At 51.4% G+C, this 15,863-nt stretch overlaps 6 non-coding genes across 6 annotated transcripts; all 6 read left to right on the forward strand.

The window, feature by feature from the left end:
- Nucleotides 1–546: 546 nt before the first annotated feature.
- TRNAK-CUU (transfer RNA lysine (anticodon CUU)) lies at nucleotides 547–619 on the forward strand. Its single transcript has one exon. It is a non-coding gene; the product is annotated as a tRNA-Lys (tRNA).
- Nucleotides 620–1,356: 737 nt separating this feature from the next.
- TRNAK-CUU (transfer RNA lysine (anticodon CUU)) lies at nucleotides 1,357–1,429 on the forward strand. Its single transcript has one exon. It is a non-coding gene; the product is annotated as a tRNA-Lys (tRNA).
- A 1,555-nt stretch (nucleotides 1,430–2,984) lies between these two features.
- TRNAK-CUU (transfer RNA lysine (anticodon CUU)) lies at nucleotides 2,985–3,057 on the forward strand. Its single transcript has one exon. It is a non-coding gene; the product is annotated as a tRNA-Lys (tRNA).
- A 4,832-nt stretch (nucleotides 3,058–7,889) lies between these two features.
- On the forward strand, nucleotides 7,890–7,962 carry TRNAK-CUU (transfer RNA lysine (anticodon CUU)). The gene has a single exon. It is a non-coding gene; the product is annotated as a tRNA-Lys (tRNA).
- A 755-nt stretch (nucleotides 7,963–8,717) lies between these two features.
- On the forward strand, nucleotides 8,718–8,790 carry TRNAN-AUU (transfer RNA asparagine (anticodon AUU)). The gene has a single exon. It is a non-coding gene; the product is annotated as a tRNA-Asn (tRNA).
- A 746-nt stretch (nucleotides 8,791–9,536) lies between these two features.
- Nucleotides 9,537–9,609, forward strand: TRNAK-CUU (transfer RNA lysine (anticodon CUU)). Its single transcript has one exon. It is a non-coding gene; the product is annotated as a tRNA-Lys (tRNA).
- Nucleotides 9,610–15,863: the final 6,254 nt, after the last annotated feature.

The raw sequence follows: 15,863 nt of genomic DNA on the forward strand, positions 1-15,863 counted from the left end.
CGCCCTTTTCTAGCCTGAGCCGCCTGTGCTTCAAGCGAGCTCGGAGTCCGCTCCGGTCCGTCCTGTCTCCCCCCCATCCTTTCAAAAAGAGGAGTTTAAGGTCTCAACCCAGCCGGTGTTATGATTAAAGTAGGTATGAAAACTACTTTATGTCGGCAGCGGGAATTGATCACGGGACTGGGGAAGATACTGCTCTTGAATGTGGCACCTTACACCGCTCGGCCATTCCGGCAGCCTGCGGAACACTGCTCTGGAGGCTGACTGCCACCTCGCGAAACAGGGAGAGTTCACACTGTTCTCTACTGGACATTCAAGTATGTGCCCAGAGACAGGTTGAGAGGACAGATGCATGTATGTACCAGAGTGAGCTCCAGAGAGACTGATGGGGACATAAGACTGGGGTAGAGCGAGAGATGGAGAAAGAGAAAGGTGCCTGTGTCGAGTCAGCAGCAGAGAAAATGAAACAAAGGGGCCTCCTGGGATAACCACACACTACTTCCTCACAAAGAACACACAGAGGATGTGTGAAATAATATGGACACAACAGCCCGGCTAGCTCAGTCGGTAGAGCATGAGACTCTTAATCTCAGGGTCGTGGGTTCGAGCCCCACGTTGGGCGTGATGCTTTTTAAAGGCTTATCCATTTTCGGGTTTAACATTAACTCTCACCTTTTTCAGATATTTCGCTGAGGCTTAAAACTACACACACACACATCCTGCAGTTTGCCTCACGATTCCCACAGGACTCCACACAACGCAGCACTTCCCACCCTGGGAGGCGCCGCTGGGAGCGGTCCTAGGCCGAGCCTTTCCTACGCCCTTTCCTAGCCTGAGCCGCCCGTGCTTACAGCGAGCTGGGAGTCCGCTCCGGTCTGTCCTATCTCCCCCCCCATCCTTTCAAAAAGAGGAGTTTAAGGTCTCAACCCCGCTGGTGTTAAGATTAAAGTAGGTATGAAAACTAATTTATGTCGGCAGCGGGAATTGATTACGGGACTGGGGAAGATACTGCTCTTGAATGTGGCGCCTTACACGGCTCGGAAATTCCGGTAGCCTCCCGAACACGGCTCTGGAGGCTGACTGCCACCTCGCGAAACAGGGAGAGTTCACACTGTTCTCTACTGGACATTCAAGTATGTGCCCAGAGACAGGTTGAGAGGACAGATGCATGTATGTACCAGAGTGAGCTCCAGAGAGACTGATGGGGACATAAGACTGGGGTAGAGCGAGAGATGGAGAAAGGTGCCTGTGTCGAGTCAGCAGCAGAGAAAATGAAACAAAGGGGCCTCTTGGGAACACCACACACTACTTCCTCACAAAGAACACACAGAGGTTGTGTGAAATTCCACAGGCACAGAAGCCCGGCTAGCTCAGTCGGTAGAGCATGAGACTCTTAATCTCAGGGTCGTGGGTTCGAGCCCCACGTTGGGCGTGATGATTTTTAAAGGCTTTTCCATTTTCGGGTTTAACATTAACTCTCACCTTTTTCAGATATTTCGCTGAGGCTTAAAACGACACACACACACACATCCTGCCGTTTGCCTCACGATTCCCACAGGACTCCACACAACGCAGCACTTCCAGCCCTGGGAGGCGCCGCTGGGAGCGGTCCTAGGCCCAGCCTTTCCTGCGCCCTTTCCTAGCCTGAGCCGCCCGTGCTTAAAGCGAGCTCGGAGTCCGCTTCGGTCCGTCCTGTCCCCCCCCCATCCTTTCAAAAAGAGGAGTTTAAGGTCTCATCCCCGCTGGTGTTATGATTAAAGTAGGTATGAAAACTACTTTATGTCAGCAGCGGGATTTGATCACAGGACTGGGGACGATACGGCTCTAGAATGTGAAACTTTACACCACTCGGCCATTCCGGCAGCCTGCGGAGCACTGCTCTGGAGGCTGACTGCCACCTCGCAAAACAGGGAGAGTTCACACTGTTCTCTACTGGACATTTAAGTATGTGCCCAGAGACAGGTTGAGAGGACAGATGCATGTATGTACCAGAGTGAGCTCCAGAGAGACTGATGGGGACATAAGACTGGGGTAGAGCGAGAGATGGAGAAAGAGAAAGGTGCCTGTGTCGAGTCAGCAGCAGAGAAAATGAAACAAAGGGGCCTCCTGGGTTAACCACACACTACTTCCTCACAAAGAACACACAGAGGATGTGTGAAATGACATAGGCACAGCAGCCCGGCTGGCTCAGTCGATAGAGCATGAGACTCTTAATCTGAGGGTCGTGGGTTCAAGCCCCACGTTGGGCGTGATTCTTTTTAAAGGCTTATCCATTTTCGGGTTTAACATTAACTCTCACCTTTTTCAGATATTTCGCTGAGGCTTAAAACTACACACACACACACATCCTGCAGTTTGCCTCACGATTCCCACAGGACTCCACACAACGCAGCACTTCCCACCCTGGGAGGCGCCGCTGGGAGCAGTCCTAGGCCGAGCCTTTCCTACGCCCTTTCCTAGCCTGAGCCGCCCGTGCTTACAGCGAGATGGGAGTCCGCTCCGGTCCGTCCTAACTCCCCCCCATCCTTTCAAAAAGAGGAGTTTAAGGTCTCAACCCCGCTGGTGTTATGATTAAAGTAGGTATGAAAACTAATTTATGTCGGCAGCAGGAATTGATTACGGGACTGGGGAAGATACTGCTCTTGAATGTGGCGCCTTACACCGCTCGGAAATTCCGGCAGCCTCCCGAACACGGCTCTGGAGGCTGACTGCCACCTCGCGAAACAGGGAGAGTTCACACTGTTCTCTACTGGACATTCAAGTATGTGCCCAGAGACAGGTTGAGAGGACAGATGCATGTATGTACCAGAGTGAGCTCCAGAGAGACTGATGGGGACATAAGACTGGGGTAGAGCGAGAGATGGAGAAAGGTGCCTGTGTCGAGTCAGCAGCAGAGAAAATGAAACAAAGGGGCCTCTTGGGATAACCACACACTACTTCCTCACAAAGAACACACAGAGGTTGTGTGAAAAACCCCAGGCACAGAAGCCCGGCTAGCTCAGTCGGTAGAGCATGAGACTCTTAATCTCAGGGTCGTGGGTTCGAGCCCCACGTTGGGTGTGATGATTTTTAAAGGCTTTTCCATTTTCGGGTTTAACATTAACTCTCACCTTTTTCAGATATTTCGCTGAGGCTTAAAACGACACACACACACACATCCTGCCGTTTGCCTCACGATTCCCACAGTACTCCACACAACGCAGCACTTCCCGCCCTGGGAGGCGCCGCTGGGAGCGGTCCTAGGCCCAGCCTTTCCTGTGCCCTTTCCTAACCTGAGCTGCCCGTGCTTACAGCGAGCTCGGAGTCTGCTCCGGTCCGGCCTGTCCCCCCCATCCTTTCAAAAAGAGGAGTTTAATGTCTCATCCCCGCTGGTGTTATGATTAAAGTAGGTATGAAAACTACCTTATGTCAGCAGCGGGATTTGATCACGGGACTGGGGACAATACTGCTCTAGAATGTGGCACCTTACACCGCTCGGCCATTCGGGCAGCCTCCTGAATACGGCTCTGGAGGCTGACTGCCACCTCGCAAAACAGGGAGAGTTCACACTGTTCTCTACTGGACATTTAAGTATGTGCCCAGAGACAGGTTGAGACGACAGATGCATGTATGTACCAGAGTGAGCTCCAGAGAGACTGATGGGGACATAAGACTGGAGTAGAGCGAGAGATGGAGAAAGAGAAAGGTGCCTGTATCGAGTCAGCAGCAGAGAAAATGAAACCAAGGGGCCTCCTGGGATAACCACACACTACTTCCTCACAAAGAACACACAGAGGATGTGTGAAACCACATAGGTACAGCAGCCTGGCTAGCTCAGTCGGTAGAGCATGAGACTCTTAATCTCAGGGTCGTAGGTTCAAGCCCCACGTTGGGCGTGATGCTTTTTAAAGGCTTCTCCATTTTCGGGTTTAACATTAACTCTCACCTTTTTCAGATATATTTCGCTGAGGGTTAAAACTACACACACACACATACATCCTGCAGTTTGCCTCACGATTCCCACAGGACTCCACACAACGCAGCACTTCCCACCCTGGGAGGCGCCGCTGGGAGCGGTCCTACGCCGAGCCTTTCCTGCGCCCTTTTCTAGCCTGAGCCGCCCGTGCTTACAGCGAGCTCGGAGTCCGCTCCGGTCCGTCCTGTCTCCCCCCCATCCTTTCAAAAAGAGGAGTTTAAGGTCTCAACCCGCTGGTGTTATGATTAAAGTAGGTATGAAAACTACTTTATGTCAGCAGCGGGAATTGATCACGGGACTGGGGAAGATACTGCTCTTGAATGTGGCGCCTTACACCGCTCGGAAATTCCGGCAGCCTCCGAAACACGGCTCTGGAGGCTGACTGCCACCTCGCGAAACAGGGAGAGTTCACACTGTTCTCTACTGGACATTTAAGTATGTGCCCAGAAACAGGTTGAGAGGACAGATGCATATATGTACCAGAGTGAGCTCCAGAGAGACTGATGGGGACATAAGACTGGTGTAGAGCAAGAGATGTAGAAAGAGAAAGGTGCCTGTGTCGAGTCAGCAACAGATAAAATGAAACAAAGGGGCCTCCTGGGATAACCACACACTACTTCCTCACAAAGAACACACAGAGGGTGTGTGAAATGACATAGGCACAGCAGCCCGGCTAGTTCAGTCAGTAGAGCATGAGACTCTTAATCTCAGGGTCGTGCGTTTGAGCCCCATGTTGGGCGTGATACTTGTTAAAGGCTTCTCCATTTTCGGGTTGAACATTAACTCTCACCTTTTTCAGATATTTCGCTGAGGCTTACAACTACACACACACACACACACATTCTGCAGTTTGCCTCACGATTCCCACAGGACTCCACACAACGCAGCACTTCCCGCCCTGGGAGGCGCCACTGGGAGCGGTCCTAGGCCGAGTTTTTCCTGCGCCCTTTCCTAGCCTGAGCCGCCCTTACTTATAGCGAGCTCGGAGTCCGCTCCGGTCCATCCTGTCCCCCCCAATCTTTAAAAAAGCGGAGTTTAAAGTCTCATCCCCGCTGGTGTTATGATTAACATAGATATGAAAACTACTTTATGACGGCAGCAGGATTTGATCACGGGACTGGGGAAGATATTGCTCTTGATTGTGGTGCCTTACACCGCTCGGCCATTCCGGCAGCCTCTGGAGCACGGCTCCAGAGGTTGACTGCCAGCTCGCGAAACAGGGAGAGTTCACACTGTTCTCTACTGGACATTTAAGTATGTGCCCAGAGACAGGTTGAGAGGACAGATGCATGTATGTACCAGAATGAGCTCCAGAGAGACTGATGGGGACATAAGACTGCAGTAGAGCGAGAGATGGAGAAAGAGAAAGGTGCCTGTGTCGAGTCAGCAGCAGAGAAAATGAAACAAAGGGGCCTCCTGGGATAACCACACAATAATTCCTCACAAAGAACACACAGAGGGTGTGTGAAACAACATAGACACAGCAGCCCGGCTAGCTCAGTCGGTAGAGCATGAGACTCTTAATCTGAGGGTTGTGTGTTTGAGCCCCCCGTTGGGTGTGATGCTTTTTAAAGGCTTCTCCATTTTCGGGTTTAACATTATCTCTCACCTTTTTCAGTTATATTGCGCTGAGGCTTAAAACTATACACACACACACACACATCCTGCAGTTTCCCTCACGATTCCCACAGGACTCCACACAACGCAGCACTTCGCGCCGCTGGGAGCGGTCCTAGGCCGAGCCTTTCCTGTGCACTTTCCTAGCCTGAGCCGCCCGTGCTTACAGCGAGCGCGGAGTCCGCTCCGGTCCGTCCTGTCCCCCCCCCCCCATCCTTTCAAAAAGAGGAGTTTAAGGTCTCATCCCCGCTGGTGTTATGATTAAAGTAGGTATGAAAACTACTTTATATCGGCAGCGGAATTTGATCACAGGACTGGGGAAGATACTGCGCTTGAATGTGGCACCTTACACCGCTCGGCCATTCCGGCAGCCTCCGGAACACGGCTCTGGAGCCTGACTGCCACCTCGCAAAACAGGGAGAGTTCACACTGTTCTCTACTGGACATTTAAGTATGTGCCCAGAGACAGGTTGAGAGGACAGATGCATGTATGTACCAGAGTGAGCTCCAGAGAGACTGATGGGGACATAAGACTGGGGTAGAGCGAGAGATGGAGAAAGAGAAAGGTGCCTGTGTGGAGTCAGCAGCAGAGAAAATGAAACAAAGGGGCCTCCTGGGATAACCACACACTACTTCCTCACAAAGAACACACAGAGGATGTGTGAAATAAAATAGGCACAGCAACCCGGCTAGCTCAGTTGGTAGAGCATGATACTCTTAATCTCAGGGTTGTGGGTTTGAGCCCAACATTGGGAGTGATGCTTTTTAAAGGCTTCTCCAGTTTCGGGTTTAACATTAACTCTCACCTTTTTCAGATATTTTGCTGAGGCTTAAAACTACACACACACACATCCTGCATTTTGCCTCACAATTCCCACAGGACTCCACACAACACAGCACTTCCCGCCCTGGGAGGCACCGCTGGGAGCGGTCCTAGGCCGAGCCTTTCCTGCGCCCTTTCCTATCCTGAGCCGCCCGTGCTTACAGCGAGCTCGGAGTCCGCTCCGGTCCGTCCTGTCCCCCCCCAATCTTTCAAAAAGAGAAGTTTAAGGTCTCATCCCGCTGGTGTTATGATTAAAGTAGGTATGAAAACTACTTTATTTCAGAAGCGGGATTTGATCACAGGACTGGCGAAGATATTGCTCTTGACTGTGGCGCCTTACTCCGCTCAGCCATTCCGGTAGCCTCCGGAGCATGGCTCTGGAGGCTGACTGCCAGCTCGCGAAACAGGGAGAGTTCACACTGTTCTCTACTGGACATTTAAGTATGTGCCCAGAGACAGGTTGAGAGGACAGATGCATGTATGTACCAGAATGAGCTCCAGAGAGACTGAATGGGACATAAGACTGCAGTAGAGCGAGAGATGGAGAAAGAGAAAGGTGCCTGTGTCGAGTCAGCAGCAGAGAAAATGAAACAAAGGGGCCTCCTGGGATAACCACACAATAATTCCTCACAAAGAACACACAGAGGGTGTGTGAAACAACATAGACACAGCAGCCCGGCTAGCTCAGTCAGTAGAGCATGAGACTCTTAATCTGAGGGTTGTGGGTTCGAGCCCCACGTTGGGTGTGATGCTTTTTAAAGGCTTCTCCATTTTCGGGTTTAACATTAACTCTCACCTTTTTCAGATATATTGCGCTGAGGCTTAAAACTACACACACACACACACACACACACTGCAGTTTCCCTCACGATTCCCACAGGACTCCACACAACGCAGCACTTCCCGCCCTGGGAGGCGCCGCTGGGAGAGGTCCTAGGCCGAGCCTTTCCTGCGCCCTTTCCTAGCCTGAGCCGCCCGTGCTTACAGCGAGCTCGGAGTCCGCTCCGGTCCGTTTTGTCCCCCCCCATCCCTTCAAAAAGAGGAGTTTAAGGTCTCATCCTTGCTGGTGTTATGATTAAAGTAGGTATGAAAACTACCTTAATTCGTCAGCAGGATTTGATCACGGGACTGTGGAATATACTGCTCTTGAACGGGGCGCCTTACACCGCTCGGCCATTCCGGCAGCCTCCGGAACGTGTCTCTGGAGGCTGACTGCCACCTCGCGAAACAGGGAGAGTTCACACTGTTCTCTACTGGACATTTAAGTATTTGCCCAGAGACAGGTTGAGAGGACAGATGCATGTATGTACCAGAGTGAGCTCCAGAGAGACTGATGGGGACATAAGACTGGGGTAGAGCGAGAGATGGAGAAAGAGAAAGGTGCCTGTGTCGAGTCAGCAGCAGAGAAAATGAAACAAAGGGGCCTCCTGGGATAACCACACACTACTTCCTCACAAAGAACACACAGAGGGTGTGTGAAATGACATAGGTACAGCAGCCCGGCTAGCTCAGTCGGTAGAGCATGAGACTCTTAATCTCAGGGTCGTGGGTTCGAGCCCCACGTTGGGTGTGATACTTTTTAAAGGCTTCTCCATTTTCGGGTTTTACATTAACTCTCACCTTTTTCAGGTATTTCGCTGAGGCTTAAAACTACACACACACACATCCTGCAGTTTGCCTCACGATTCCCACAGGACTCCACACAACGTAGCACTTCCCGCCCTGGGAGGCGCCTCTGGGAGGCGCCTCTGGGAGCGGTCCTAGGCCGAGCCTTTCCTGCGCCCTTTCCTAGCCTGAGCCGCCCGTGCTTACAGCGAGCTCGGAGTCCGCTCCGGTCCGTCCTGTCTCCCACCCATCCTTTCAAAAAGAGGAGTTTAAGGTCTTAACCCCGCCGGTGTTATGATTAAAGTAGGTATGAAAACTACTTTATGTCGGCAGCGGGAATTGATCACGGGACTGGGGAAGATACTGTTCTTGAATGTGGTGCCTTACACCGCTCGGAAATTCCGGCAGCCTCCCGAACACGGCTCTGGAGGCTGACTGCCACCTCGCGAAACTGGGAGAGTTCACACTGTTCTCTACTGGACATTCAAGTATGTGCCCAGAGACAGGTTGAGAGGACAGATGCATGTATGTACCAGAGTGAGCTCCAGAGAGACTGATGGGGACATAAGACTGGGGTAGAGCGAGAGATGGAGAAAGAGAAAGGTGCCTGTGTCGAGTCAGCAGCAGAGAAAATGAAACAAAGGGGCCTCCTGGGATAACCACACACTACTTCCTCACAAAGAACACACAGAGGGTGTGTGAAATGACACAGGCACAGTAGCCTGGCTAGCTCAGTCGATAGAGCATGAGCCTATTAATCTCAGGGTTGTGGGTTCGAGCCCCATGTTGGGTGTGATGCTTTTTAAAGGCTTCTCCATTTTCGGGTTTAACATTAACTCTCACCTTTTTCAGATATTTCGCTGAGGCTTAAAATGACACACACACACACACACATCCTGCCGTTTGCCTCACGATTCCCACAGTACTCCACACAACGCAGCACTTCCCGCCCTGGGAGGCGCCGCTGGGAGCGGTCCTAGGCCCAGCCTTTCCTGCGCCCTTTCCTAACCTGAGCTGCCCGTGCTTACAGCGAGCTCGGAGTCTGCTCCGGTCCGGCCTGTCCCCCCCATCCTTTCAAAAAGAGGAGTTTAACGTCTCATCCCCGCTGGTGTTATGATTAAAGTAGGTATGAAAACTACCTTATGTCAGCAGCGGGATTTGATCACGGGACTGGGGACAATACTGCTCTAGAATGTGGCACCTTACACCGCTCGGCCATTCGGGCAGCCTCCGGAATACGGCTCTGGAGGCTGACTGCCACCTCGCAAAACAGGGAGAGTTCACACTGTTCTCTACTGGACATTTAAGTATGTGCCCAGAGACAGGTTGAGACGACAGATGCATGTATGTACCAGAGTGAGCTCCAGAGAGACTGATGGGGACATAAGACTGGAGTAGAGCGAGAGATGGAGAAAGAGAAAGGTGCCTGTATCGAGTCAGCAGCAGAGAAAATGAAACCAAGGGGCCTCCTGGGATAACCACACACTACTTCCTCACAAAGAACACACAGAGGATGTGTGAAACCACATAGGTACAGCAGCCTGGCTAGCTCAGTCGGTAGAGCATGAGACTCTTAATCTCAGGGTCGTGGGTTCAAGCCCCACGTTGGGCGTGATGCTTTTTAAAGGCTTCTCCATTTTCGGGTTTAACATTAACTCTCACCTTTTTCAGATATATTTCGCTGAGGGTTAAAACTACACACACACACACACATCCTGCAGTTTGCCTCACGATTCCCACAGGACTCCACACAACGCAGCACTTCCCACCCTGGGAGGCGCCGCTGGGAGCGGTCCTACGCCGAGCCTTTCCTGCGCCCTTTTCTAGCCTGAGCCGCCCGTGCTTACAGCGAGCTCGGAGTCCGCTCCGGTCCGTCCTGTCTCCCCCCCCATCCTTTCAAAAAGAGGAGTTTAAGGTCTCAACCCGCTGGTGTTATGATTAAAGTAGGTATGAAAACTACTTTATGTCGGCAGCGGGAATTGATCACGGGACTGGGGAAGATACTGCTCTTGAATGTGGCGCCTTACACCGCTCGGAAATTCCGGCAGCCTCCGAAACACGGCTCTGGAGGCTGACTGCCACCTCGCGAAACAGGGAGAGTTCACACTGTTCTCTACTGGACATTTAAGTATGTGCCCAGAAACAGGTTGAGAGGACAGATGCATATATGTACCAGAGTGAGCTCCAGAGAGACTGATGGGGACATAAGACTGGTGTAGAGCAAGAGATGTAGAAAGAGAAAGGTGCCTGTGTCGAGTCAGCAACAGATAAAATGAAACAAAGGGGCCTCCTGGGATAACCACACACTACTTCCTCACAGAGAACACACAGAGGGTGTGTGAAATGACATAGGCACAGCAGCCCGGCTAGTTCAGTCAGTAGAGCATGAGACTCTTAATCTCAGGGTCGTGCGTTTGAGCCCCATGTTGGGCGTGATACTTGTTAAAGGCTTCTCCATTTTCGGGTTGAACATTAACTCTCACCTTTTTCAGATATTTTGCTGAGGCTTACAACTACACACACACACACACACATTCTGCAGTTTGCCTCACGATTCCCACAGGACTCCACACAAAGTAGTACTTCCCGCCCTGGGAGGCGACGCTGGGAGCGGTCCTAGCCCGAGCCTTTCCTGCGCCCTTTCCTAGCCTGAGCCGCCCGTGCTTACAGCAAGCTCGGAGTCCGGTCCGTCCTGTCCCCCCCCGTCCTTTCAAAAAGAGGAGTTTAAATTCTCATCCCTGCTGGTGTTATGATTAAAGTAGGTATGAAAACTACTTTATGTCGGCAGCGGTATTTGATCACGGGACAGTGGAAGATACTGCTCTTGAATGTGGCACCTTACACCGCTTGGCCATTCCGGCAGCCTCCGGAACACGGCTTGGGAGGCTGACTGCCACCTTGCGAAACAGGGAGAGTTCACACTGTTCTCTACTGGACATTTAAGTATGTGCCCAGAGACAGGTTGAGAGGACAGATGCATGTATGTACCAGAGTGAGCTCCAGAGAGACCTATGGGGACATAAGACTGGGGTAGAGCGAGAGATGGAGAAAGAGAAAGGTGCCTGTGTCGAGTCAGCAGCAGAGAAAATGAAACAAAGGGGCCTCCTGGGATAACCACACACTACTTCCTCACAAAGAACACAAAGAGGGTGTGTGAAATGAAACAAGCACAGCAGCCTAGCTAGCTCAGTCGGTAGAGCATGAGACTCTTAATCTCAGGGTCGTGGGTTTGAGCCCCACGTTGGGCGTGATTCTTTTTAAAGGCTTCTCCATTTTCGGGTTGAACATTAACTCTCACCTTTTTCAGATATTTTGCTGAGGCTTAAAACTACACACACACACACACACACACACACACACACACATCCTGCAGTTTGCCTCACGATTCCCACAGGACTCCACACAACGCAGCACTTCCCGCCCTGGGAGGCGCCGCTGGGAGCGGTCCTAGGCTGAGCCTTTCCTGAGCCCTTTCCTAGCCTGAGCCGCCCATGCTTACAGCGAGCTCGGAGTCCGCTCCGGTCCGTCCTGTCCCCCCCCCCATCCTTTCACAAAGAGGAGTTTAAGGTCTCATCCCCGCTGGTGTTATGATTAAAGTAGGTATGAAAACTACTTTATGTCAGCAGCGGGATTTGACCACAGGAGTGGGGAAGATACTGCTCTTGAATGTGGCACCTTACACCTCTCGGCCATTCCGGCAGCCTCTGGAACACAGCTCTGGAGGCTGACTGCCACCTCGCGAAACAGGGAGAGTTCACACTGTTCTCTACTGGACATTTAAGTATGTGCCCAGAGACAGGTTGAGAAGACAGATGCATGTATGTACCAGATTGAGCTCCAGAGAGGCTGATGGGGACATAAGACTGGGATAGAGCCAGAGATGGAGAAAGAGAAAGGTGCCTGTGTCGAGTCAGCAGCAGAGAAAATGAAACAAAGGGGCCTCCTGGGATAACCACACACTACTTCCTCACAAAGAACACACAGAGGTTGTGTGAAATGAAATAAGCACAGCAGCCGGGCTAGCTCAGTCGGTAGAGCATGAATGTCTTAATCTCAGGGTCGTGGGTTCGAGCCCTATGTTGGGCGTGATGCTTTTTAAAGGCTTCTCCATTTTCGGGTTTAACATTAACTCTCACCTTTTTCAGATATTTCGCTGAGGCTTAAAACTACACACACACACACACACATCCTGCAGTTTGCCTCAAGATTCCCACAGGACTCCACACAACGCAGCACTTCCCGCCCTGGGAGGCGCCGCTGGGAGCTGTTCTAGGCCGAGGCTTTCCTTCGCCCTTTCCTAGCCTGAGCCGCCAGTGCTTACAGCGAGCTCAGAGTCCGCTCCGGTCCGTCCTGTCCCCCCCCATCCTTTCAAAAAGAGGAGTTTAAGGTCTCATCCACGCTGGTGTTATGATTAAAGTATGTATGAAAACTACTTTATGTCGGCAGCGGGATTTGATCACGGACTGGGGAAGATACTGCTCTTGAATGTGGCACCTTACACCGCTCGGCCATTCCGGCAGCCTGTGGAACGCCACTCTGGAGGCTGGTTGCCACCTCGCAAAACAGGGAGAGTTCACACTGTTCTCTACTGGACATTTAAGTATGTGCCCAGAAACAGGTTGAGAGGACAGATGCATGTATGTACCACAGTGAGCTCCAGAGAGACTGATGGGGACATAAGACTGGGGTAGAGCGAGAGATGGAGAAAGAGAAAGGTGCCTGTGTCGAGTCAGCAGCAGAGAAAATGAAACAAAGGGGCCTCCTGGGATAACCACACACTACTGTGAGAAAGTAGCCTCTTTCTAACCTTGTTACCCCCACTTTTGGCCTGTTTGTGAGTGTATGTCAGGGTGTTTTCACTGTCTCACTGGGATCCTGCTAACCAGGGCCCAGTGCTCATAGTGAAAACCCTATGTTTTCAGTATGTTTGTTATGTGTCACTGGGACCCTGCTAGTCAGGACCCCAGTGCTCATAAGTTTGTGGCCTATATGTATGTGTTCCCTGTGTGGTGCCTAACTGTCTCACTGAGGCTCTGCTAACCAGAACCTCAGTGGTTATGCTCTCTCATTTCTTTCAAATTGTCACTAACAGGCTAGTGACCAATTTTACCAATTGACATTGGCTTACTGGAACACCCTTATAATTCCCTAGTATATGGTACTAATGTACCCAGGGTATTGGGGTTCCAGGAGATCCCTATGGGCTGCAGCATTTCTTTTGCCACCCATAGGGAGCTCTGACAATTCTTACACAGGCCTGCCACTGCAGCCTGAGTGAAATAACGTCCACGTTATTTCACAGCCATTTTACACTGCACTTAAGTAACTTATAAGTCACCTATATATCTAACCTTTACCTGGTAAAGGTTAGGTGCAAAGTTACTTAGTGTGAGGGCACCCTGGCACTAGCCAAGGTGCCCCCACATTGTTCAGAGCCAATTCCCTGAACTTTGTGAGTGCGGGGACACCATTACCATTGTGCACTACATATAGGTCAATACCTATATGTAGCTTCACAATGGTAACTCCGAATATGGCCATGTAACATTTCTAAGATCATGGAATTACCCCCTCTATGCCATCCTGGCATTGTTGGCACAATTCCATGATCCCAGTGGTCTGTAGCACAGACCCTGGTACTGCCAAACTGCCTTTCCTGGGGTTTCACTGTAGCTGCAGCTGCTGCCAACCCCTCAGACAGGTTTCTGCCCCCCTGGGGTCAAGCCAGACTTGTCCCAGGATGGCAGAACAAAGGACTTCCTCTGAGAGAGGGTGTTACACCCTCTCCCTTTGGAAAATGGTGTGAAGGCAGGGGAGGGGTAGCCTCCCCCAGCCTCTGGAAATGCTTTCTTGGGCACAGATGTGCCCAATTCTGCATAAGCCAGTCTACACCGGTTCAGGGACCCCTTAGCCACTGCTCTGGCGCGAAACTGGACAAAGGAAAGGGGAGTGACCACTCCCCTGACCTGCACCTCCCCTGGGAGGTGTCCAGAGCTCCTCCAGTGTGCTCCAGACCTCTGCCATCTTGGAAACAGAGGTGCTGCCAGCACACTGGACTGCTCTGAGTGGCCAGTGCCACCAGGTGACGTCAGAGACGCCTTCTGATTGGCTCCTTCAGGTGTTAGTAGCCTATCCTCTCTCCTAAGTAGCCAAACCGTCTTTTCTGGCTATTTAGGGTCTCTGTCTCTGGGGAAACTTTAGATAACGAATGCAAGAGCTCATCAGAGTTCCTCTGCATCTCTCTCTTCACCTTCTGATAAGGAATCGACTGCTGACCGCGCTGGAAGCCTGCAAAACTGCAACAAAGTAGCTAAGACGACTACTGCAACTCTGTAACGCTGATCCTGCCGCCTTCTCGACTGTTTTCCTGCTTGTGCATGCTGTGGGGGTAGTCTGCCTCCTCTCTGCACCAGAAGCTCCGAAGAAATCTCCCGTGGGTCGACGGAATCTTCCCCCTGCAACCGCAGGCACCAAAAAGCTGCATTACCGGTCCCTTGGGTCTCCTCTCAGCACAACGAGCGAGGTCCCTCGAATCCAGCAACTCTTTCCAAGTGACCCCCACAGTCCAGTGACTCTTCAGTCCAAGTTTGGTGGAGGTAAGTCCTTGCCTCACCTCGCTGGGCTGCATTGCTGGGAACCGCGACTTTTGCAGCTACTCCGGCCCCTGTGCACTTCCGGCGGAAATCCTTCGTGCACAGCCAAGCCTGGGTCCACGGCACTCTAACCTGCATTGCACGACTTTCTAAGTTGGTCTCCGGCAACGTGGGACTCCTTTGTGCAACTTCGGCGAGCACCGTTTCACGCATCCTCGTAGTGCCTGTTTCTGGCACTTCTCCGGGTGCTACCTGCTTCAGAGAGGTCTCCTTGTCTTCCTCGACGTCCCCTCTCTCTCCTGGTCCAATTTGCGACCTCCTGGTCCCTCCTGGGCCACAGCAGCGTCCAAAAACGCTAACCGCACGATTTGCAGCTAGCAAGGCTTGTTGGCGTTCTTTCGGCGGGAAAACACGTCTGCACGACTCTCCACGGCGAGAGGGATCTGTCCACCAAAGGGGAAGTCTCTAGCCCTTTTTGTTCCTGCAGAAACCGCAGCTTCTTCTGTCCAGTAGAAGCTTCTTTGCACCCGCAGCTGGCATTTCCTGGGCATCTGCCCATCTCCGACTTGCTTGTGACTTTTGGACTTGGTCCCCTTGTTCCACAGGTACCCTAGATTGGAAATCCACAGTTGTTGCATTGTTGGTTGGTGTCTTTCCTGCATTATTCCTCTATCACGACTCTTTGTCTTTTGGGGAACTTCAGTGCACTTTGCACTCACTTTTCAGGGTCTTGGGGAAGGCTAATTTTCTAACTCTCACTATTTTCTAATAGTCCCAGCGACCCTCTACAAGGTCACATAGGTTTGGGGTCCATTCGTGGTTCACATTCAACTTTTGGAGTATATGGTTTGTGTTGCCCCTATCCCTATGTGTCCCCATTGCAACCTATTGTAACTATACATTGTTTGTACTGTTTTCTAAGACTATACTGCATATTTTTGGTATTGTGTACATATAACTTGTGTATAATTGCTATCCTCATACTGAGGGTACTCACTGAGATACTTTGGCATATTGTCATAAAAATAAAGTACCTTTATTTTTAGTATATCTGTGTATTGTGTTTTCTTATGATGTTGTGCAAGTGACACTTGTGGTACTGTAGTAGCTTCACACGTCTCCTAGTTCAGCCTAAGCTGCTCTGCTAAGCTACCATTATCTATCAGCCTAAGCTGCTAGACACCCTATACACTAATAAGGGATAACTGAGCCTGGTGCAAGGTGCAAGTACCCCTTGGTACTCACTACAAGCCAGTCCAGCCTCCTGCATTGG

Source organism: Pleurodeles waltl, chromosome 6, assembly GCF_031143425.1.
Source record: "Pleurodeles waltl isolate 20211129_DDA chromosome 6, aPleWal1.hap1.20221129, whole genome shotgun sequence".
NCBI classification, from domain to species: Eukaryota; Metazoa; Chordata; class Amphibia; order Caudata; family Salamandridae; genus Pleurodeles; species Pleurodeles waltl.